General features: G+C 42.2%; 1 protein-coding gene across 3 annotated transcripts in view; it reads left to right on the forward strand.

Moving 5' to 3' along the window:
• Nucleotides 1-3,495: 3,495 nt before the first annotated feature.
• The window catches only part of LOC310753988 (uncharacterized protein), a 103,303-nt gene continuing 81,380 nt past the window's right edge, over nt 3,496-25,418 (forward strand). Inside the window, exon 1 of one of the 3 annotated variants that reach the window (XM_083595323.1) lies at nt 3,496-3,560. The gene's annotated coding sequence lies outside the window, so the exon portion shown is untranslated. Of the gene's footprint in view, nt 3,561-4,186; nt 4,308-4,495; nt 4,730-25,418 lie in introns of those variants that run through there. The other 2 variants (XM_083595324.1, XM_083595322.1) reach the window with 2 other exon arrangements.

The following is a 25,418-nucleotide window of genomic DNA, read 5'->3' on the forward strand; positions in this document are numbered from 1 at the left end:
AAGGAAACGCCTTGGATTGGGCGTGTAAGCTTGCTTGGTTTTCTAACGGATGTATGCCCCCGATCCTTCCTTTCTGCACTTGTTGGGGGGGGCAGGATCAGCAAGAGACACGCAGCAAGGGTGGCTAGTGTGTATGAACAAGTATATTTCTTTAAAAGAAGCGGGGGGGGGGGTTAAGAAATGTATGCGGGAAAGTAAAGGGACTGGAAGCCCCCGCTGTTAGGTATTTATTGCATTTATACCCGACCACTTTCTCGAGGGGGCGCACATGGTTCTCCCCTTGCTCATTTATTCCCCGCAACAACCCTGCGAGGTAGGTTAGGCTGCGAGGCTGTGATTGGCCCAAGGTCACCCAGTGTGAGCTTCATGGCCGAGGGGGGCTTTGAACCCTGATCTCCCCCAGTGGTTTTCCCGGTCCGACACTCTAACCACTACACCACACTGGTTCCGCGCGATCACTGATGCGCTCTGATTCCGAGTACTGGAAGCAACGTCACCCCTTTACAGACGCTTTTGCTATCTACCGACAGCCCTGGAAAGGCACGGCGCATGCGCACAATTTGGTCCAGGCCTGCTGCTGGAATGTTGTAAAACTGCCGCAAGGTGGCACCGTGCTGCTTTCTCCGGCCCGCCCCTTGCGTGGCCCGCACTGACACAGCCGAGGGTTTTCTCTACCCTTCCAGTCACGCGCCAGGCTTAGTTACAGCTCCACGGCAACTCCTGATTGGTTGGAACGGCAGCGATTCAAAATGTGATTGGCTGCTTGTAGGAAAGGGAGAGTGTTGGACTGTTTGTTTGGAATTCTCCGCTGAAGGCTGCAATTTCCTCATGCGGGCGTCTGGAATGCGCAGCTACCAGCAGCCTTTCCTCCTCGGCATCCAGTTTCCTATTCAAAAGAGCAACACCACCTTCCTGTCATCCAGCCGCTCTGCAGCAGGTGCTGTCCTGACAGTGAAAGCGGATTTTTGCATAATATGTCTATAAGGAGCAGCAGGGTGCCAACACTTATATAAAATATTTGGCGGGGCAGGAAAGCCCCGCTCCACATAATTGATCACATGATGCGGTGCACACATACCATTTGAAGGGCACTGCCCATCAATTTAGCCCCCCCCAAAAAATATGTTATTGCAGCAGGGACAAAGCCCCCTCAGCCCCTAGGAGTTGGCTCTTGTGAGCTGCAATCACAGGGGGGTTGTGTTTTATTCATTCATTTCTTGACCCAAGGAACTCCAAGGACATGGTTCTCACCTGCCCAATTTATCCTCCCCATAAGGCTGAGAGACAATTGCCAGTTCAAGTCTTCTCAGTGAACTTCTGTGCTGAAAACAGACTCGACCCTGGGCCTCTAGAGTCCTACAGTCACTTACCAAGCAGACAGCGCACACATGGAATCTTTAGACTATAAGCCTGTGGGAAGGGCATGTATGATTTTTAATTTTTGTTACAGTGCCTAGCAATTTTAGGCATAACAAAGACAACTACTGAAGTGGGTGAGTGAGCCTTCAAGTAAACTGGTCACAAGCTGTTAAGGGATTTATATATGAATACTAACACATTGAATATGGCTCACTAATAAATCAGCAGCCAGTCCAATGGAAATCCTGCTAAGGTTATGTTTCACCTTGAAACAGCAACTGATGGTCTGTATTGTTTTTCTGGAAGAGTTATCATTATCTCTGTTAAGTGAATTCATTTGTTCCAACATTGATTTTGATTTATCCAGAGAGCTGTCTGATTTGTGTTGTAAAATGTTACTGAATAAGCAGTGTGTTCTGAGTTGTTAGATGGGTTGGTGTCTCTACTGTTTGTTACATTTTGAGCTAAGAGTAGAACAGAGAGGAAGATCTTGACATCAAATTCAGCTTTGACTTCTTTAGCAAATAAGGAAGAAAACAAACAGGAACCCAATGCCAGAAAAAAAACCCCAAAGCTCTATACACATACCATCAGCTCCTGAAGGAACCATAAAAAACCCTGAGAGAGACAGTGTAGCATCTCTTTTCCTATCTTCCCTGGAGCTCTGTCTTCCCTGAGGGAAGGGAAGAGTGAGGGAGCCCAGGCAAGGGAGTTCTTCCCATCAGCTCCCAGCTGGCCTGAAAGGACTCTGCCCCTTTACATTTTACCTAATGTATCTGTTTTAGCATTTTAAAATGGTAAATCACCTTGTGCGCCTTGGGAGAAAGGTACAAATCCAGTAAAAAAAAATAGCTGACTAATGGAAAAAGAAACTCTGCAACCAGTCTGGGATCCTGCCTATGATTTCTGAGAACTTATCAAGGAAGTTAGAACTTCACCTCGCTAGGCCAATGAAGGATGAGTTCTCCTCTGCATTGCTGAATACGAATTTAATTGTTCACACACATATCCACACCAGGGATGACTCCAAGGAGTAGTAAGAGGTAGCAGGCACACACACACCCTACCCCACCCAGATATTTATACAACTCTATTTGCTGCCACAGTTATTAGCCATAGTAATAAAATAAAATAAAATAAAATAAAATGTCCAGTACAGCTGCACCTTAGAGACCAACTAAGTCTGGTATAAGCTTTCGTGTGCATGCACACTTCTTCAGATACTCTTCTATCTGAAGATACTCAGATACTATCTGAAGCAGTGTGCATGCACACGAAAGCTTATACCCAGAACAAACTTAGTTGGTCTCTAAGGTGCTACTGGTTTTCCCAGTAGTGATGTATGGAAGCGAGAGCTGGGCCATAAAGAAGGCTGGTCGCCAAAGAATTGATGCTTTTGAATTATGGTGCTGAAGGAGACTCTTGAGAGTCCCATGGACTGCAAGAAGATCAAACCTATCCATTCTTAAGGAAAGTAGCTCCGAGTGCTCACTGGAAGGACAGATCCTGAAGCTGAGGCTCCAATACTTTGGCCACCTCATGAGAAGAGAAGACTCCCTGGAAAAGACCCTGATGTTGGGAAAGATGGGGGGCACAAGGAGAAGGGGACGACAGAGGACGAGATGGTTGGATAGTGTTCTCGAAGCTACCAGCATGAGTTTGACCAAACTGCGGGAGGCAGTGGGAGACAGGAGTGCCTGGCGTGCTCTGGTCCATGGGGTCACGAAGAGTCGGACACGACTAAACGACTAAACAACAACAACAACAAGGTGCTACTGGACAATTTTTATTTTATTTTTTTAATTTCGACTGCATCAGACCAACACTGCTACCTACCTGAATTTAGCCACAGTAAATTAAAGTTCTACATAGGATGAATAAAATCTTTGATCTGTAGGTCCTGCCCCCACCAGCACACGAGCGCTGCCCGGTGGCGGCAAACTTCGGGGGATGGCAGCCCCCTCAACATTGGGGAGGGCTCAGCCCCCTACCCTACGCACACCATGTCAAGAGAAACGTTGCCGAGTTGTCCAGCAGAGGGCGTACAAGATACCCCGGACCAGCGTGATGTTTGAGGTGTCTTCTGGATAGCTCATGACCAAAGCTTCGTGATTGGCTAATTCGAAATAATCATATGAGGAAGAAATAATGTACTTCGGACTATATATTTTGGCAGGTGAAGGATTACATATGTCACGGAGGTATTCATTTTTATATTTAAATGCAGGGCGTTATAATTGACTGATGATCTTAGAATTGCATTTAAGATTTAATAATTTGCTGCAACTGAGCATAACGTGCAATGCTTGCTAACTGGATTTATTAAACAGCATACATTTGAAGCACAGTGGCGCCAGTTCTGTATTTGTAAACTATGAGGCTGAAGTCTGATGAAATAATATTATATGCACTGGGATTAATAGAACTAGTCACGAGGTCTAGATTTATTTTATTTTATTTTGTTTCCAAGGAAGCAGACTGCCTTCTTTTCGCTTGCAGAGCATGTTTTTCTTTGTGTTTGCTTTGAATTTTCCACAACCAGGGAAAATCATAACCAGCTGTAACATACAACAAAAACATGACTAGCATGAACAATAGCAGTCCCTTCAATCTCTCAATAGAAGGCTATTTCCTACAACTGTAGGCTTGACCATTGATATAGGATTGTTTGGGGGTGCTGCAACAATAATTGAGTACTAGAGGACGAGGCAGGCAAAAATGTAACTGGAGAATGCGGGCATCGATCCCGCTACCTCTCGCATGCTAAGCGAGCGCTCTACCATTTGAGCTAATTCCCCTTCGCGCTGCAAGCTTTCCTTTCCGCCATTATAGATTATTACTCAACTGTGAGTGCGCTAGATATAGCGTTTTATCCGACTTGTTCTTGCGGGAAACGAATTTCCTCGCCAAACTTAAGCCTAGTTAAAACAAACGAAAAGCAGAGATAGGTAAGTTCTGTCACCCAGTGAGGAGAAGCCACGCGGGGCTGGCGGGGGGGGGGGCGGGGCGGGGAAGAAGGAACGGTCCGTGAGGAAAAGGACTACATTTCCCATGAAACCTCACAGCGCGCATGCGTAACGTTTTCCTTTAGCTCGCCCGCGCAGGTTCTAGGCCCCGGCGGCGAGTTCCTTCAGTTAGAGAGAGAAACGGGGGCGCGTGCGCGTGTGTGGAGCAGCTGCTTCGCATTGTGCGAGGCAGGGACTGTTTGTGCTGCCGCTCCTCTTGGCGCGCGCGCACACACACACACACACAGCGGCCGCAGCAGCAGCAGCAGCATCCTCTGCCAGAGGAGGATGAGGAGCGTGGCGAAGGAGGAGGAACGGATTCCAGCAGCCGGTTCGGCGCGCGCCCACCGCCCCACCGCTCTGAGGTAAGAAGAGGGGAGCCGGCGCCGCTCGCTCTCTCGTTCGGGAGCGAGCGAGGGAGCTGTTGCTGGGTCCTCCTGCCGCTGCCGTACCTCGCAGAGAGGGGCGCGGGAGCCGCCGTCCCGCGGGCTCCGAGAGAAGGCGACGGGTGTGTGTTGTGTGTGTTGTGCGTGTTCGCCGCTACGAAGGGCAGGCTGTGCGGGGATGAGGGCAGGAGGCTTGCGCGCGGGGTCTGTCGAGGGGAGAAAGGACTTAGCGGGATAAATGCATTATCGTGTGTATGGAAGCGGGAGGGGGTGGTCTTGGTTGACAGGCGAGGGGAGGACTGTGCGGGGCCGGCTGCTCCCTTCCCTGCGCCTGTGTGTGCTATAGGGTGGATGTCATATAATAGTGAACGGGTCTCGTGTTTTAGTTGTGCCCGGCGACCAGAGCGCGTGTTTACGTGTGTGTGTGTGTTGTTGTTGGGTGGGGGTGGGGAGTCGGGTGCACGCGAGGCTAGGAGGGTGTGCGCTTCCATAGTGGGAGGATGGAATTTGTGTTATCTGGATGTTGGCGGACTTGGGTGTGTTGTGCTATTGTGCATGTGGAGCGCAGTCCTGGGGCTTGGAGAGCTTTTGTGGGATTGTGGGTAGGTCTCATCTGGCTTGGGCTGTGGAGAGTGGAAAGAAGCCGGGATTGGGGGTAAAGTGGAGGGAATATAAATTCATTGTATTATTGTCCCGGGAGGCTATGAATGGACGAAGGGCAGATGATGTTCAGGGACGAACTGCTCTTTTCTTAAGTAGATGCTTGTGACTACACACAGCATGAGCGAGGAGGAGACAGCTAGAAGGACCTATAGTTTTTCCCGTCCAGTTGTGACCTTTTCTGTGCTGTAGTTGGCACATCTAGAAGGGGTTTTACTGAGTTTATTAAATTCTTATTACAGGAATGATTTGTCAGGGGTAGATGAGAAAGCAGAAGAATAATCTGCTAATTTTCCCTTGAAGGGAAGGCATGAATGGGGTTTTTTAGAGCATAAGAAAAAAGAGACTGCATTCTCTTCTCTGAACACCCAGAAAATAAAATGTAGTGACTGTTCCCCTCAAATGTGCAGGGTTCCATGTAAAGCACATTTCTACAGCCATAGGTGAATTGTTATTTGTTACCTTTTTGCAAAGACCAGCAAACTGCAGTGGGTAATCAAACCCTCCTGCTATGTGAGAGGGCTTGGTCCAGGTGTTTGTCTCTGTGCCAGAAAAGTCCAAGCCAGTATGAATACATACATTCAAGCAGTGGAAACTTTAAAATGGCTCATTGTCTATTTCAATGCTTAGTGGGGCTTTCATTTCTTCCTTTGACTAATAGTAGGCTCTGGCTTTAGTTGAGACATTGCTAAGTAATGGAACCTACATTATACAGTTCTTTTTTCTGTGGTTGGAATAGTTGCATAGAAAAACTATTCACAAATAATGGTACTCATCCACTGCAAACCATTTTAATATAGGGCACTGTTGCAGTATGGTGTCAAATAGTTAAGAATTGTATAAACCAGGGTGGGCAAAGCTTGTAAATTGGAGGGAAAACACACTGAGGACATTTAAGAGAAGATTTGAGTTGAGGACATCTCACATACTTTATTGTGACTGAGGTCTTTTTGATACATTATTACTTTAATAATGGAATAAGCACTGGAGGTAATTATATGGAATATTTGAGCTCATGAACCAAGGGTTATTTATTAATGAAATCCTTAAAAACATGGAGTACAATACACAGTAATAGGATAGGTACCAAATACTGTGGCATAATCCAGTGAATTTTAGTTGTCCGGATCTGTGAGACAAGTTAAGTGTGAATATCATGCATTGATTTCACACATTTTGAGACTTACTTATGGGGGCCTTAAAAGTTTTGAGTGTGTGAAGCAGTCCACATGCATACATCTAGCTGTTTGCATTCACACACATCTCTTTGATTACGAGGTCATCAAACATATTTCCTTTCATAACAACATTGCTTTGGGGCTGTGCACTTATTTACCCCAAGCAACTGGATTTTGGTTGGCATTTGTAGCAATTCTCATTAGCCAAAAGTCTACATGTTGCTGAGTGTTCTGCTTTGTGTTTTCTTACCTTGCGTTTTGATAATGGATTCTGCATTTAATCATTTCCCCAACTTCTTAAGTAGTCATCCCTGCTGTGCAAAAGTATTCTTGGCAATTGGTTTTGAAAAATTGTGCAGGCTTCATTCCATTAACATCCTAGCAATCTTCTTGTTCCCTTTTATCTTCCCTCCCTTGTTCATGTGGAAGACCTTATCGATTTATGTGCGTATGTTTTTCTTCTGATGCATCAGAGCATTTCCTACATCTTCTTACTTTTATTGTGCATGGTGATAACTATACCTGGGTAATGTTTCTCTGATGTTTTCAAATCACCTAAAATAGCTTTATGTTTAATGAAGGAACTCTTTGAACTCTAAGTAGCCATGAGCACTTTGGATCCATTTTGCTTGGACAATATTGGATTAAGAGGCATTAGGTAATTACTGCATAATATGTGTGTTTTCTGTCACTAGGAGTTCTGAAGTCAAAACCAGTTACATGAATTACTGTAAATGATGAACTGTAAATGTGGCAGGGGACTTTGAAGGGATTAGCTTACTCTTATCATGCTGTTGCCTCTGTACATATATGGCGACTCCTCTGCCTTTGGACTTGCAGCAGCCTTTTGCATTATGTGATGCAGCTTTATAACCTCTGTTATATGCTTGATTTATATAAAAATGCATCTTTCTGTAGAAGGAAATGTAATTGGAGGAAAGCAATAATCATTTTGATGTCATAACATTCCTGGTAGACCACTGTCTCGATTAGTTTTACTGTTGGAGACAAGCTGCTTGTTTGTAGAAATTGCCTTTTACATCACAGCATGTGCACATACATGAGTTAAAACATGGATTATTCTGCACAGAGTCCACTCTCTGGACTTCTTTCACAGGTAGGAGTAACAATAAAAGACTGCTACCCTATTGCCAGTCTCTGTTGTTCAAAAATGAATGAATGAGGCTCCTAATCATTAGTGGCTTAGTTAAGAAAAGTGGTCCCAAAGAATGAGGCATTCAAAATGGTTGTGGTGAGGTATCTTGCTGGATCAGCAAAAGCTGGTGAAAGTTTGTTATCTCATTACAAGAAGTTTTATTAAAAGGCATTGTCTTCAATTTTCGTACGAGTTTTGTGTTCATTTTATAGGTCATGGTTATCTTTTTAGGATCCTTCCAAATGAAGGCTTAATACTACAAACAGGCCAGGTTGTTAGCAACTCCCCCCTCCCCGCCCAAACATCCCATTGAAAGGATAAATTGGATTAAACTGTGGGGGGATACAGGTTGACATTTGGGTGACAGTAACGTGTAGATGCTGTAACAATTTACATGCATGAGGAGTGTCATATCCGAGATTCTTGGGAACCTTGGTAAAGGTGCACTGAGTGGGGGTTTTTAATCTCGAAAAGGAAAGCTGTGCCAGCCAAGAATACTCTCATGCTGCTTCCGAATGCTCTTGGTGCACTGTGCACAGGGGGTGACTGTCCCATTTTTGCCACGTGAGGTGAAACAGAAAGTTGCTGCCGCTTCCCCACTGAAGCCAGGGTGCTGCTGTTGCCTCTCCTTGCTTTGCTGGTGGCGGGGGGGGGGGGCGGAGGTGCCTGTGGAACTTCAGTGCAGCCATGGGTGCCTCCCACCCTCTCCTGTTGCTGGAGCAACAGCAAGAGCTTGCCACTGCTTCTCCTCCCTTCTCTGGCGATGGCAGTGTGTGAGCTCAGTGGCAGGGAGGCACAGCTGCGGGAACTGCCACCCCTGGACTCCGTTGGGATCCTGCCGCCTGAGGCAATTGCCTCAGTGTGTCTAATGCTGATGCCGGCTCTGGCTGTGCATAATGAGAACAGCAGAGCTCTTGCAATGGTGGACCCTTTGTGGCCTTGTGTTTCTGACAAATATATGACATTGCAACTCCCTAGAACTGTCTTTGCTTGGTTCTTGCTGCTCACTGATAGAGGCTTCCTTAGATGAGAAAATTTCAGAGATGTGGAAGTCTCCTTGCCCTCTAATTGTATGGGGTACAATTGTATTTTTTCCTGTTGTGTGATGATCCCTGGCAATAGCAATAATAATAATGGGTGGGTGATATATTCAACTTCGACTTACTCAGAGTTAGACCCATTGGGTTCTATCCAAAGTACTGCTATCGAGAACGTTAGGCCAGCGCAATAATTTCTCCTTATGTGACAGGATGATCTCTCCATCTCTTTCCCCTCACCCTACAAAATCTGTTCTGGGGGTTTTCTAACTCTCCAGAGCAGATTTGGGGATTGTGTGGGGCATGTGCAGGGAGAGGAAAGTGAGGAAATCCTGGTGCTATTCCTTGTGCTAACACAACTATTTAGATGAATACTGTACCATGTATTGCAATAAATGGATTTCACCCTATAATATATATATAAATCAGTATCTTGGGAGGCAGTTGAAACCAGAAACAAAGTTATTAAAAGAACTATCAGCACTGCTTCACATAAATCTGTATTACTAGTGTTACAAGCACGTGTTAGACGGTGACTCTGGCATCACTGGGGATGAGCAACACACTTCCCACTGTTCCAAGCCCACCACTGCTTGAAATTTTGTTTTAGTTCAGTAAAGAACATATTCCTAAAGTTTACTTATTCCTAAAAGTGTACTAATGGATTTGGGCAGCATGTCTGTTTTGTTTCCTTTGTTTCTGCCCTGGTTTTATAACATATTTAAAACTATCCACAAAAATGAGTAATAAGGATATGAGCATAGTTGACACGATTCCAGCAAATATCAGCCTGAAGTGCTAAATCTGTACAACAGTTTTGTGTGTGTGTTTTTAAAGTGTCTGCTAATTCTATTAATGGCACTGTAGTCTGAATGATACAAGACTTATTTCCAGGATGAAGTTAATACTTGGACTCAGACTGAAATTATCTGTCTGCTTGTGGTCTGGTGTTAATAGAGGATAACTGAGAGCTCTTTTCTGTGAAGGAATTTGTGAAAACTGAGTTTGGGTATAAGTGTTAGCTTTGAAAAAAATACTGGCATTGAATTTATTGAATTATGAATCCACAGTTCAGTTGACAATTATTTTTAGTAATGAAAAGGAGGGTTTTTCGGAGTTTAAGAAATAAAGAAATTAAATACATGAGTGTATTTTACATGACTAGCAGATATTTAAGGGAAATGGCTTTAAGAAAATAAGCATTGAGAGAACACCTGACTTGGATTTATTGTGAATGTCCTTATGAATCCACGATACTATGAAGTCTTGAATGGCATAAATACATAGAGCAATTAGCTATATTTTTCCCATAATAAATGGGAGTTAGAGTAACACATAGCACAACTATACATCTTCCCTCTGCACATTTGTAATTGCTAGTCTTTTGTGGCAGTTTGACTATTCCAGAGGAGTTAGGAAATGTAAAAATTTAAAAGCATTGTCTTGTTCCTGGAAATAAAAGTGGAGCATTCTTCTCTTTGTCAGAATAATTTGATTTAGAATTTTATTCTAGCCCTTTTGCAAACCATTAATAGCTTTCACTCAAAGCAAATACTTAGTCTTGACAAGGATGTACACATGAACCAGCAGGACCCTCCACTGTTGAGCAGATTAAGCACTCATTCCTTTTAGTGCAGCACAGAGTTTCCCTGTTTTGGAAGTTACTTGGCTTTAATCCAGGGAAATTGTCCTTGAAGCATGTGGTATCCATTGCAAGAGGCCCAAAGGATATATAAATCCCAGATGGAGTTATCGTCTATACAAAATTTCTTCAGACAAAACAAAGGAATATAGTCTTGATTGTGGTTCTGGATGGACAGAACCCAGCCTTATTTTTCGAGCCAGTTTTCCTTGATATTAACACCATCATTTAATGCCGGTCTAGCTACTGCCAAATATACTCCTGTATAACGTACTGCTCAGTCTAGCTCCCCTCCAGGTTGTTTCTGCCCTGTTGTTCAAAAAGGAAAACTGGTCTCTCTCTCTTCCCCACCACCCAGTTTTCCTCTCTTTATATATTAAAAATTATTAATCTATTCCTTAGAAAATCAGGAGACAAGAGGGACAAAGCCAACTCTACACATAAATTTCAGTCAGCTACTGAACTAATGGGAAATGTGCCCTGCTTTCCAACTGCTGAAGCTCTCTCACTGGGTCTAACTACTGCTGTAGTTTGGTATTTCAATTTAGAGCTTGACATGTGGGAATTCTTGAACATTTCCAGTTCTAAAGTACATCAGACTAGAAACTTGTTAAGATCATAGCTCTGGAGCTTGTTAAACAAATGTCATGTTCATAGAGCTTCAGGGATAAAGCCAACATGCTGTTCACAGATCATTGGGGGGGGGGGGGAATTCTGATTCTTTCGTTGTGCTAGATAGATGCTGCTCCCACTCCGCTGGGTGAATTCTGTAGCTAATATGGTGAAAAAATACTATATAATTCTGTAATTGAGTTATGATTGGACTGGGACTTGGTGCATGAACTCAAGCCACTTCCAGCCCTCTAAGACACAGGCTTTGGTGGGAGAGGATGGTGAAGATTGAGGTTGTACTGTGTAATGGATAGCAACATCATCAGCTATGCACAGGACTTTTTTTTCAGTCGTGTGGATCTGTGAACTTCTGAATCTGCCTCCATTGATCTGAAATTATACAAATTCCTTCTTGTTTGTACATTTTATTTTTATTATTAAATTCATATATCTGAAAATCACAGAACAAAAAAAATACAGAATGAGAATACAAAATACATCATAAAACAAAAACAAAACCCCCAATATGAATATCAGTATACATTCTGATAGCATTTTTGATTTTGACTTTACTGAAACTAGGGAAGTAACAGATGGCTACAAAATTGTGCCTGGATGGCTTAACCTCTTCCTTCTTTAGGGAACAACTGTTATCTCCTGTTGTTCTCTCTCAGATCAACCAAGAATGTCCTCTTTGATTATTTCATCTCTGCTGGTTGCGGAGACAGGACTTCTCAGTGGCTTGCTCACAACTACATAACGCCTGTCTCTTAGTTGCTCCCAAAGGCCGGGCTCTAAGAAGTTTGAGATGGCAGCTGGTGAATGTGTTTATGTAGGAGGTTTAGTTTAGTTTTACTTATGTTGAATAGTAACATGATCAACAGTGCATGCAATTTCTTAACTTTTCTGAAGGCATGTAATTAAATGTCTTATATTTTCCCTTTGAAACCAGATGTTTTGGAGGAATTAAAACTGCTGCATTGGTTTTCAAGACTTCAATATAAATGTTGCCTGCCTGCTTTCATTTTTCCACATTCATTATTTTGGGGAGTTTTAGTGACTAGAATCTAGTAACACTGTCCTTTTGGCTATCTAAGCTTGCTGTGTAAATTCTCAATATAGACTTGGGAGGTCATAAACTATGACTTGCCAAACTACTATGGTATATGTGGAGTGCAGACAACAGTGAATAACATTTAGTTTTCTGTTCATTCAGTCCTACATGCTTGCAGTGCGTAAGTGCTTCAGGATGAATAGTTTTTGAGCTAGTTTGTCTGCAAATGTTAGGCTCTTGAGTGTAAGGCTTAAATATTGGAGGTGGTTTATGTAACACAAGTTATTAGCTGCACCTAATCACATGTTGCATGCTTCATACTAGAGAGGGCTATAGGAAGTGGAAATATTTGGCTACGTATCTGATAAAAATAGTTGCAGGAACTGCTACAGCTACATGAACTACAGCTCTGGAGATCTTTTAGCTTATCTAAATTTAGCTAGTTCCTCATTTCTTATTTTTTATATGATATCTGACTCTTCTTAACTCCTTTCTGTAGAGTCTCTTTGCTGAATGAAAGGTCACCCACTGACTTGACAGTGCAAAAGGATTAAACTACAAAATCTCGTGACAGGGCACTCTTCATTCTCACAGAATTTAGAGATTCAGGATTGAGGCCAAGCTTGCCAACTGAATTTTCTACAACTAAAGCTGTGTTTTTGATGCTCTCTAAGTTACTGGTACATTTGTGTGTTCAACCAAATTAATTCTTAATAGAGGCTCATCCAGAGGGTGGCTGGAGCCAAATCTTTTCTGCTTGCTTTTTATTAGCATGGAGCTCTTCACTTCTGAGGGCCAGTGGCTTCAACTGTCGTCTTCTTATGGCTGGTTGCATAGGGCAAAATTGTGTGGTGTAGTGGTTAGGAGCGGTAGATTCATAATCTGGGGAACCGGGTTCGCGTCTCCGCTCCTCCACATGCAGCTGCTGGGTGACCTTGGGCTAGTCACACTTCTCTGAAGTCTCTCAGCCCCACTCACCTCACAGAGTGTTTGTTGTGGGGGAGGAAGGGAAAGGAGAATGTTAGCCGCTTTGAGACTCCTTCGGGTAGTGATAAAGCAGGATATCAAATCCAAACTCCTCTTCTTCTTCTTATGTGTTGCACTTCCACTAAAAGAAAACATTGCATTTACTTTATTTTGTTATGAAAGCCTGACTTCTGAAATCGGTTTGCTATACATGGGAATTGCCAGTTATGCAGGGGTTCCTTTCCCAGCCACTGCACACATCACTGGGGCGCATGCAAGTGAGGATTCCCCCATTCTGTCCCCACCCTCCCCCCTGTTGGTGCCAAAAACAGCATGCACAAGTCACATGTGCATGAGAGAGGAGTTGCCTGAATTCTGATAAATGATCCCACACTGTTTTCAATATTTATACACTTTTTATTGAAATGTTCCTCTGTACATAATGCACACAGTAAATGCAAGAGTAAGAAGTAATGTCAGATATAGTTCAAATGTTAACAGAACTGATCAGTGCTGTGCTTGAAAGTTGGCTGATTTATCTGATCTCTCCCTTCAGAATAAAAGTATCATTTGGCAAGAACTGAATCTGGCTTAGGCATGCCTCATGATGTTGGTTTTTACTTCTGTTTATTAATTTTTACCCCCTTCCTCTTCCAAGCATGCATAGTATGCTTTTAAATAAATCCTCCTGACAAATCCGCAGGTAGGGTTAGGGAGCTATTTCTACAAAGTCATTCAATGAGCTTTGCTGCTGAGCAAGGATTGGTGTCTCTCCCCGCCAATGCCCCCAAGTCAAATACCCTAGGTGCCAGACCTCTGTGGTTCTAAGAGCCACACAGAGCATATGTAACTTTAGTGCAGTGATGGGAAACCTATCACTCTCCAAATGATGACAGGCTACAACTTCAACCATCCCTGACTATGTTACCTGTCACTGATGAGAGCTGGAGTTCAACAACATCTGGAGGGTCATGAATTAGCCACCCCTGTGTATTAAGACCATTCCTGCCTGAGAAGGTGATCAGTAGCATATTTCAGAGTTACTTTTAAATTACATTCTGTTGAAATCTGGGAAGCACTGTATATCTGGCAGTGGCAATCATTGTTGCCTTTTCCACTGTTTTTAAGTGATTCCTCATCTGCTGCAGTAGGGAGAAAGGTTGTGAGATTTATTCTCTTGGTGCTAAAGAACAGTCAAAACTACAACCATGATAACATAAATTACACAATGCAGTACTTAGGCCTTCATATTACTTGGGTCTTATAAACGTGCAAATATGAGGTACTTAATCATGCCGCAGAGTAATTCCTAGGCTACTTTCACTGAAAATATTGGCAAAGCACATTAAGTACTCATGCAGAAATTATCCAGGCATAATTATTTCATCTCTGTACTGCTCACACACAGAAGAGTGAATACAAATGAAGAAAGAGAAAAGTGTATATATCCATTTGAACAGTGCTTTTCTTCAGTTATCACCAATGGAGATAAAGGGAAGAAGTAGCTTCAGTTCTAAGAGCATCTTTGTGAATGGTATCTTGAAGTGGTATGCACAGAGATTTGTTTGGGTGATTGCCAATAAAGGTGCACGTATATATAAGAATTGCAAATAATCTGAGAACAAATGTTAGAGTAAGAGAGATCAGGTCAGTGGCGAACCTTGGGGTCTCAAATTTCAGCAGTACCCTGTGCAACACCAACATTCGGCCCCCTGCACCTTCCATTCTACATCATAGTTGTGGTGCCCCTGAGGCTCCGCGCTCAGTGCAACTGAACCAGCTGCTCTCCCCTAAATCTGCCTCTGTCGGGATTATGGTATCAGATTCATGGGGTTGGAATTCCAAGTTCTCATTTTGAAAAGTAACATATTTGCTGTTGTATCATTGTCCTCTGTTATCTAAAAGAACACATGTACTGCCTCAGTTTCATTTGGGACTAGAAATATGTACTTTTAGCACCTTTTAAAAAGCTGTGTGTCTTATAGAGGTATTTGACAATAATATTTAACAACATTGCAAAAAAAACGTATTGAGCAGACTTCCTTCAATGATAATGTCATGAGATTTGTTTAAGAGTCCTATAGAATATATAAAACAGAATTCTCTCTGCATAAATAACATGTGATACTTTCTCCAGGTGACAAGTTTTTGCTACATTATGTGTTACTATTAATCTCTCCCTAGTTCAATAACTGTTAGGTATAAAGAGCCTTGTGTACTGTGAATGGAAGATTACAGGAGCAGATGTTAAAATCTAGAGGATTTTAATTGAAATTAAGTTAAGTTAAAAAGTTAGCTGATGTTTTGGGGGAGGGTCAGCTATACAGTGAATTAGTAGAAAGTAAGTTCCCTTCTACTGAAGGGAATATTGTTAGAAAGTGGTATAGGGGAGAAAGAGTTTATGTGGCAGAGAGAGCTAGAATGTACTCCAGTTATTAAACAGTTAATGCAAATCTGTTATTAAAAGCCCACCAAAATAACTTCATGATTTTCAGAACCTTTCTTTCTAGCCTGAACCATCTCAGCAGGATTCACCTGTGATGTTTTATAACTACATCACCTGTGATGCTTGGATTGTGCTTTTGATGATGGCAAGGAAATGATGTCTTTTCAACCTGCATCTGTGGTACCTCCCATTTTATTTAGGTTAATTCACTTCCTAGATCCCATTATGAGGGCCTGTTCCGCTGCAGCAGAGGCACTGCTTCATCTGAAGTTAGATGACATCACTGTGTTATATTCAACAAAGTTGTCCTATTAGTGCAAGGCCTGTGTGTTGGACTTCCTCTCCCACTGTCTTCCCCAGCATTTGCTCAGACTGCAGGGTTGCATGGAGAGCGGAGAAAGAGAAGTCTAAGAACATATTCCCAGTATCACCCCTGATATTAAACTGTAGAGTGGTGCTATTCTGTGCTCTTAGAAGTACACACTGTGCCATTTGGGGTTGCAATTTAATTCCCCCCCCAGCTGTCTATTAAAGGCAAATTCCTGCAATATATGTGGATGTGTTAGGAAGGGGACACCATCAAACTATAGATTCATGTATGAGCCTTGTTTTCAGATTTACTAGTGATACATAAAGAATCTTCAAGCATTGCAGCTGGTTCTCCAGGTGTAGTTTCAGTTTTGGCAAAACCTTTTCTGTTTGTGCCATTTGTTAATGTTAACATCATTAAAGCTCTTGGCTGAATTGAATGGGAGGCAGAGGAAATATTAGCAACATTTTATTTCCCTTGGTGGTCACTTTCACTACTTTCTCTTCAACATAATTGGAAATCTGGTCTTTTCGGGACGCAGGAGAAACTTGCACTCAGCTGCATAGTTAGTATTGTTTTAATGTTGGTGCATTAGACAACATACTGTTTTAATGCACCCATTTCCAAAGTGTGGAATGTTTCCACCATTAAGCGTAACATCAACAGAGAGATACTCATTTCACTGACACTAAAGCAAATTGGATTTCTGCAGAAAAAGAAACAATTTGCCACTGAAGTGGATTTGTCATCCTATTATTTTCATGTTCACTGTGTGTATATGTGTCTGACTCATTCTCAATAAAGTGATTAGTCTCACTTTGGAGTGTGCAGTCACTTAAGTTTGCACTTAAGTCTTACATGCTGTAGCTTGTGGCTTTCCATACTCCTTCTAATCCACTAGAGAATGATACATTCATGATGTCTACAATATATAAAAGTGTTTTTGTGGGGGGTAGTGTATCTCTGTTGAAAGAATTGGAATAGAATAAGGTTTTCATGTAAACTTTTTTTGCTTAGATCCTGAGAAGTGTCAGAGGAAGGAGTGGACAGAGGGTGACTTTCTCATTCTTGCTGAGCATTCTGAAAAATCTGTCCTGAGGGCCAGGAAACCTTCCTGAATAAGGCGGGCTGACTGAGGATCATGGAAAAATATGCAGAGGCAGTTTTACTGAGAAAGCCTCAATTTTTCTTGAGGTAGCCAATAAGTAGTAGTAGGGGGCATGACCCTTCCATAGGGTTCTAGCAGTTATATAAGAATTGAAATAACCTGACTATTCTTATGCAACTTTTCTCTGAAGCTTTTCAGTTGCTTCCATAACCATGTTTGTCATGTGATAATTACTACTTTCATGTAACAAATTGATTGGGTTGTATCCAACAGTCATTTTGTTTGCACAAGGACTTTCACCTGTGCAACAGAACTTCGCCAACTTCTCTTCCCCACACGTGCCTCCCAGATTTGTTCTGTGGTTTCCCCCAACCCTTCTGAGCAGATTTGGATGGTGGCATGTGGGGAGAGGGTAAGTTCTGATGTGCAAGCAGAAGTCCTTGTGTGAGTGGGGCAACTTCACTGGATAACCTGTTTGCAGTGTTAGAAACTGAGATACAAAAGCTAGGAGGTAAATGGCACCTTAAACCTAGGTTATGGGCACCACAATGGAATGTCTAGGCACACTTTTTATAACAAGAATACAAAGCTTAAAATGAATGAACTGCAGCTAAAATCTTATGTTCATTTTTCACATGATCTCATCTGAAGACTGCAAAAAACAAAGCCATGCTTCCCCTGCGTGCCCCTTTGATATTCTTATGAGGGTCCCTCAAACTGCTGCCTTTCTGTAAAGCCAGCTTAGAGGCAGAACCTATCAGCAGTGATTTCTTGGAAGTCAAGCAGGCAGGAATTTCTCCTCCCACGCCCTCAGCGTCAGCGGTGGCAGTTTTAATTTGAAATCGTAGGCACAGTACTGCACCCTCAGCTCAGAAAATTGCTCATGCTAATGAAATTCCCAGTCGCAAAATGTGCCTACAACAATGGGAGTTTCGAACGCTGCCTGTTTGTATATAATGGGTCTTGTGATTGTAACATGAACACTGTTGTCTTCAGAGGTGAAGTCATTGGTTGTAATTGACTTTTGATTCCTACTGTTGTAATCAAGGACAACCCTACCATTAGGCATGGTGAGATAACTTCCTCAGGCAGCTGCTTTTGAATGTCATAAAAAGGCAGCAAATTGATAAATTATTTAATTTGTTGCATTTTTACTGCTAGTGAGGGGGAGATATGATTGTCGGATTTTCTGCTTAAAATGCCCAAATAACTTGGCTGGACACGGGTGCACGTGACTTGTAGCAGCAGCATGTCTTGGTCTGGGCCTGGCCACAACTGGTCATGTATATTTTGGTTTGCAGACTTGTGCTTTCTCAGGTTGGCTTTTGCATGTTCCAGCATACAGTGAATGCAAAAGTGTTGGTTCACTTGCATGTTTGCTTGCTTTGCATGTTGTAACGCGTGAATGAATCCTGCAGTAGGCTGCTTTTCTATACACATTTACCAGGAAGTAAGCCCCATTGAACTTACTGGAGTTTAATTCTGAGCTGACATTTGTAGGATTGGACTAAAGCAAATGTGCAGATTGTGAATACTTTTGTTATGAGGATATTTGCATCAATTCAGGCATTTGAAAATGTAGCAATCTTGTAGTTGTGGTGGGGCTGGACATACGCTCTGCTTCCCATACGATATTATAAGTATCCCTGCTTCAATTTATTGTTTAGTAACACAGAAATCAGAGGTATGCAAGTAATGAGGGTACATGTGTATGTCTCATCTTTCCTGTTACAGTGGTACCTCGGGTTACATACACTTCAGGTTACAGACGCTTCAGGTTACAGACTCTGTTAACCCAGAAATAGTACCTTGGGTTAAGAACTTTGCTTCAGGATGAGAACAGAAATCGTGCAGTGGCGGCGCAGCGGCAGCAGGAGGCCCCATTAGCTAAAGTGCTGCTTCAGGTTAAGAGCAGTTTCAGGTTAAGAACAGACCTCCAGAACAAATTAAGTACTTAACCTGAGGTACCACTGTATATTGTGTTGTGGAGTGGAGTGCACACATGGAAATTTGCCATTCACCCATAAGTATAGGATTGCTGTATTTAAAATGTTTGAAGTGGCCCTACATTCCCTCTACTAAACTGATCTGCCACTTGAAACAGCTTTGTCACGATTTCTTAACACAGTGCAACACTTTGAAGTGTCTATTTATCTTTCGTTTGATAAATGTGTCTTAGCATGCACAAAATAGTTTTTTTCTTGGTTCTTAGCCTCCTGGTTACACTTTTGTGGTTTTGTATACTTTTGAACAGGATGTAGCAACTGAACTTGATGCGGCATCGGATGAAGCCTAGAAGTATCCACAAATAGAACATACTTTTGCAAGCAAAATGTGCAGTGAATAAAAAAGTAAAGTGAAACACATGTTGCAGTTGCTTTGTTTGGAGGTAGCTGGAACTGGTTGCTCCTCAAATGATTGAAAAGTTCAAGTCTCTTTGCACTTGGAGTGCAATTCCTGTTGATTACTGGAAGTCCTTGCCCCAGTTCCACTGAAGCTAGTGGCAAACAGTGTTGAAGTTGGCTACTAGTTCCCTGTTCCTTGTTTCTACAATAGTTTGAAACACAGTTCAATCTGAAAACATAAAAAAAGAATTAAAGTTTGCATGTCCCTAAACCCCAGCATCATATTTGGCTGAGGTCCACAATAGATTTTTTTATGCAATCAAAGCTGTTGCAATTGTGCAATGCTGTAGGACAACTTCATATTCATTTTACCAGTATGGTCAGCTTATTAACAAATTGTATGCTGCACCAGTGAACTTGTGAAAGAAGATCCATTCAATTTTCTGTATTTGAGGTGAATGGCTTCATGTTGATGAAGAAAAAGGTTCTCATTGACTCCAATTTATGCAACCTGGTTCTTTAATGTTGTATGGAAAAGAATTCCATACAGCGTGGGATACTTCTAATCCTGTATTAATGTTCCCTAAAGCTAGATGATGATGATTAAGTGAAGCAATATTTCTTGTAAGCCTGGTTTGGTTAGAAATGGTGTAGGGCACTGAAGTTTGTTTTGTTGCAATTTCTTATGAAGAGTAGGAGCAGGGTGTGTCTGTTCTCACTCAGTTCTAAATGTGGTTCAGTATTCTGTGTCAATCTTGATGTGCTAAGCTTGGTGTTTATTCTAAGAGCTGAACCAGCAGGAGTCTGAAAACAGTCTGAACCAACACTCCCAGGCAGGTAAGCCCCAAAGAGTGGGGAAGAACACATTTTGTGAGTTATTTGATGTGGATTTAATAGAAATAGTTGAGAATCCACAAGTACATATTTTTCCAGGTGTCAACATCAACTTGAATTTATGTCCAAATTGCATCACTGTTTCATTCCTCCAGTAGCTTTCTTAAGCTACACGGCACAAATTGTTTAGCTGAAATGGCTCTACCAGCGTCAATAAAAAGAATAATTAGGTTTTTAAAACTTGGCTCTGTACACATTTCTGTTTACCCAAGGTACTGCACCCAAAGTACTCCCAATGCTGGTTTGTAAAGCAGTGTTCATATGATGGCCACAATCCATATCTATCATGTTGCTTCTGATGGAATGCTGCATTTTGATGCATCCCCCCCCCAGCATCAATCCATATTGAGAAAAAGGTTGAGCTAGCTGTGTTTTAAGATAGTAATTACACAGCCATACAGTAGATTGATCTACAATTAGCCCTGCAAGACTCATGGTTGCTCAGCTTGTCAATGGCTAAATTGCTTTACTTTAGTAGTTTTGGCAAGGTGTTCTCTAAAGTAGCTAGAGGTAATTCACGAGAATCTACCAGGGAGTACTGCACCCTCCTCTAGTATACTATGGGGGCAGATAGGGACTAACTTGAAGAAATGCTGCAAAATGTAAAGTATACAATAGCTCTTTAGATCATAGGCACATTTTATGGTGGTGGAATGAAATCAAGCAAGTGGTTAGGGTTGGTGAGGGGGAGAAAGGTTTGATATCTGTCATCTGAGATTTTAAACTGCACTATTTACACTTAATTTATAGAGAGGGGAAATACTATAAAATAGCTAGAACACGTAAACTCAAACATGGACTGCTTTGGATACATGAAACATGGGTTGAACGGGAAACCTTGGCTATGGAGGAGAGGTTTTATATTTTTCATTCGTAGCTGCCTTGTACCACTCACCTAGGAGTAAGCCACATTGAACTTGATCAGACTTACTCCTGAGTAAAATGAAAAATACTGTGAAAAAAGAGAAACAACAGCATGAAACTTACATACGTTAACTGATGCTTCTTATTAACGTGTCTTCAGTGTAACTTATTTATAACTTCAGACACAGATGTGTGTGGAAACTGAAGGAAAAGATAGCTGTGTGCCACTTGTGAATTCCGGTTGCTTTTTTCTCTTTCAGAACATCTGCTAATGCTATTTGCAGTTTCTCTTTTGTACTGTACTACATTACTTGTAATCAAAGCTGTCCTGATATTTGCATGGCTACATATTTGCCACACATTCTTCATAGTGTGCCAGTCAGAAGGATCACCAAGAGACCACTGAAATGTTGGTTGCTGTCAAGACAGGAGAATTCCTACGTGCACCAAGAGTTTACTACTGTTGTCTTGGGGGGGGAAATTAGATCATTCCCTTACAGATTACATTAAATAATGATGCACATAATTTTCGTTAAGCAGGTAAATTACATGATGCCTATTGGCCAGTCAAGTACAGTCGTACCTCGTTTTGCGGCCAGGATCTGTTCCGGAGCCCCGGCCACTAGCTGAAAAGGATGCAGGGCAAAGCACTACATTTGTGCGTGGAGCAGTTTGCGCTTCTGCGCATTTGCGATTTAGCGCTTTGCGCATGCGCAAGCAGCAAACCCGGAAGTAACCCATTCCGGTACTTCCGGGTTTGCCGCGGACGTTCGCTGGTATGGACGCTAGACAAGGCGGATGTTTGCGGAGGTATTACTGTAATGGATGTACTGTATGTTTTCAGGACCACATGTGAACAAAACTAAGTGGAAGGCAGGGATTTGGCTACTGCTGTGCTTTAGTCACCAGGATTTAACAGCTCAGCCTTACACAGCTGCAGTGCTAAGTGAATCAAGCATGCTTTGTTCTGCATAAAGTGTTGTTAGAATCCAGTTAGCTTAAAAACTAAGCTCCGTGGAATTACCCAGTTATTCCCAAGAATGTGTGTATGTCACTATATTTTAGGAAGCAGCTGAGGATGAAATTGCACCATTAACAAAAGCAACCAAAAGTATTATATGAGAGACTTTGGGAACAAATGTCTCAATACAGTGGTACCTCGGGTTACATACGCTTCAGGTTACAGACTCCGCTAACCCAGAAATAGTGCTTCAGGTTAAGAACTTTGCTTCAGGATGAGAACAGAAATCGTGCTCCGGCAGCGTGGCAGCAGCAGGAGGGCCCCATTAGCTAAAGTGGTGCTTCAGGTTAAGAACAGTTTCAGGTTAAGTACGGACCTCCAGAACGAATTAAGTACTTAACCTGAGGTACCACTGTACCATGCTGGGACACTAATGTGAGAATAAATAGCTATTTCAAAGTCTCACCCCCACCCGCTTCCCAAAGAAACAATGGTCAGTGTTGTCCTGTATTGATATTCCATAATTTATCTTTTCTTCACAGTAGTAATCTTTTCTATAAAGGACAGAGGCACCCATAGAAAGTGTTCTCATGCCAAACACTTCATCGGTAGAGACTTGATAAGGAACGGGAATTCCTGCTCCGTCCTCATGCATTCAACTGATGAAAAAGTAAAGAACATTAGGTCCTTCACTTGAAGTTATTCAGCATTTATTACCTTGTTTCTGTAGTGTTCTCCCTCACTCAGGGCCAAATTAAACATTATGCAGAGTTCCATGTGACTTTCCCCTGGCTTTTTTTTTTTTTTTTTGGAGGCTGCAGCCGGGAGATGAGGAAGAGTAGATGCACTGGCTGTGGAGAGTCAATCCTTTCCTTTTTTATATTGCTTTTTCTCCCCAGATTACCACCAAAGGTGATTACCTTTCTGTTTTGTGGGATAGAAGATAGGTTCGTACAAACTTTGTAGCAGGGAAGGGTGAAGAACCCTATACTCTTTCTCCACTCCTACTTGCAGCCTTTAACAGCTGCTTTTCATTTATTTAAAAATGTGGAAACCTACATAGAATTCTCAACAAAAGCATAGTTTAGTTCTTGCTAATTCTATGGACTTCTTTCCTGTTTGTTAAAGCTGTGTGTATCTCCTCGAAAATGGTATTAATTCGTTTCCATAACCTTGGTTCTTTGCAATGTGTCTCCACTTTCTGTCTACAGTTAAATCTTCTTCCATAACATTGCAACCTAGACTGAAATAGCCAGCCCTCTCTGGTGACAAGAGTCATCACTTTTCTTTGGTAACCCTCTGTTGTGGACCAGAATATTCAGAAATAGACACATGTATCCTGTATAAGGAGACTGTGCCCCCTTTGCTTGAATTTGCTTTTTAAAACCAAGAGTAGTTAAGTTAAAGCTAACTTAAAGGGTTTTTAGTGAAATAGCTATGGATGGGAACATGGCTTTACCGTAGATAGAAAGTTCTCTGAAGCAGATGTTAACTTGGTTCCTTGATAGAACCTTTAAGCACTTCCTATTTATGTGATATTTTCCCTGATGTAACCTAAAGGGAAAGACCTGTGTTTCTATCATTCAAGGTAAGTCCTCTGAAGCTGGAATCATGGCATTTTGCTTTATTTGTTTATAGGAGTTTTTCTAAAGTGCTGTTACAAAAATATGTACAATATAGCATTGCATATCCTTTGACCAATGAGGAACAAACTACATGTGACCATTTAATAGTGTGATTGCCATTAATATCCAGGTTTTTCTTTAAGTTTTTGGTGGCAGCAGGATTACAGAGAAGGAGGGGAGCCGTTGAACTCTATAACCCTCCTCACACGGTCTCTACAAAAATGTCCTCTCTGAAGCTGCTATTTACATTTAGAAGGATTAAGAAGCTGTTGGAGGATTCCTTCCATTGTCAAATAATAGCTTTTAATGTGTTTCACTTTAAAATGTACATGTAAATTGCACTCATGCAATTAATGTAGCATTTAATTTAGCCCTCTAGTTGTATAGAGCCCTTCCTTGCATTGCCATGTCTAGCATGAAACATTAGCGTGTATTCTGGATGTGTTGAAGCTCTTTAATTTAATGTCAAACATGGCAGACAAGATGCATCTGTCTAAGAATGTGTTCAATCAGAGAATGAAAGAAATGTAGAAAATCGCCACAAATGTTTTCAGCTGCTTCCCTGTGGATATGGTCCCTCTATGACCTCTTGATGATTTCACATTCTTGAACCAAAGGCAAGGTTCACAACTGTCTATTTCTTCTTAGAAGCTCAATATCTCATCAGCACTGACTGTTCTTGTTTTAAAACACAACTTCCCTCTTCCTGCAGTTTCAATAAACTTCCAACATAGTGTGTTAGAGTCTTCACTGTGGTTTAAAATTTGCCAAAACCTGAATCCATGGTATCAAAATGTGACTGTGTGTCAGTTTGTTTGTGTGTCTATACAGTGGTAAAGGTAAAGGTAAAGGTACCCCTGCCCGTACGGGCCAGTCGTGTCCGACTCTAGGGTTGTGCGCCCATCTCACTTAAGAGGCCAGGGGCCAGCACTGTCCGGAGACACTTCCGGGTCATGTGGCCAGCATGACGAAGCTGCTCTGGCGAGCCAGCACCAGCGCAGCGCACGGAAACGCCGTTTACCTTCCTGCTATAAAGCGGTACCTATTTATCTACTTGCACTTAGGGGTGCTTTCGAACTGCTAGGTGGGCAGGAGCTGGGACCAAGAGACGGGAGCTCACCCCACCGCGGGGTTTCGAACCGCCGACCATACGATCGGCAAGCCCTAGGCACTGTGGTTTTACCCACAGCGCCACCCGCGTCCCGTGAGGTACTATACAGTGGTACCTCGGGTTAAGTACTTAATTCGTTCTGGAGGTCCGTTCTTAACCTGAAACTGTTCTTAACATGAAGCACCACTTTAGCTAATGGGGCCTCCTGCTGCCGCCGTGCTGCCGGAGCACAATTTCTGTTCTCATCCTGAAGCAAAGTTCTTAACCCAAGGTACTATTTCTGGGTTAGCGGAGTCTGTAAGCTGAAGCGTACGTAACCTGAAGCGTATGTAACCTGAGGTACCACTGTAAATCATTCAATCCAGTAAGTAACGGAATTGGTTCCTAATGTGAACATAAGTTTTTGCCTTGAGGCTGCCCTTGCCATAATCTCGTTGTGGCTTATCCTCCTTGAATATTGTCACACTCTGCACAGGGAAAGCGTTTTTTTGTACTTTTCCAACTTGCAGTATGAACTGCAACAAATGGGTCATGGTAGGTTTCAAAAACACATTGCAGGATATTTTGTATATTTGTAATAATTTCTTGCAAGATTACTTCAAGACAAAATACAGATTACAATTAAACTATTTTATTGAATTTACTTTCTTGATTTTCATAGTGCAGTGATCCCAGAGCGGGACACATAATAATTTTAAA

This window comes from Podarcis filfolensis, assembly GCF_964270895.1.
Source record: "Podarcis filfolensis genome assembly, chromosome: 1".
NCBI classification, from domain to species: Eukaryota; Metazoa; Chordata; class Lepidosauria; order Squamata; family Lacertidae; genus Podarcis; species Podarcis filfolensis.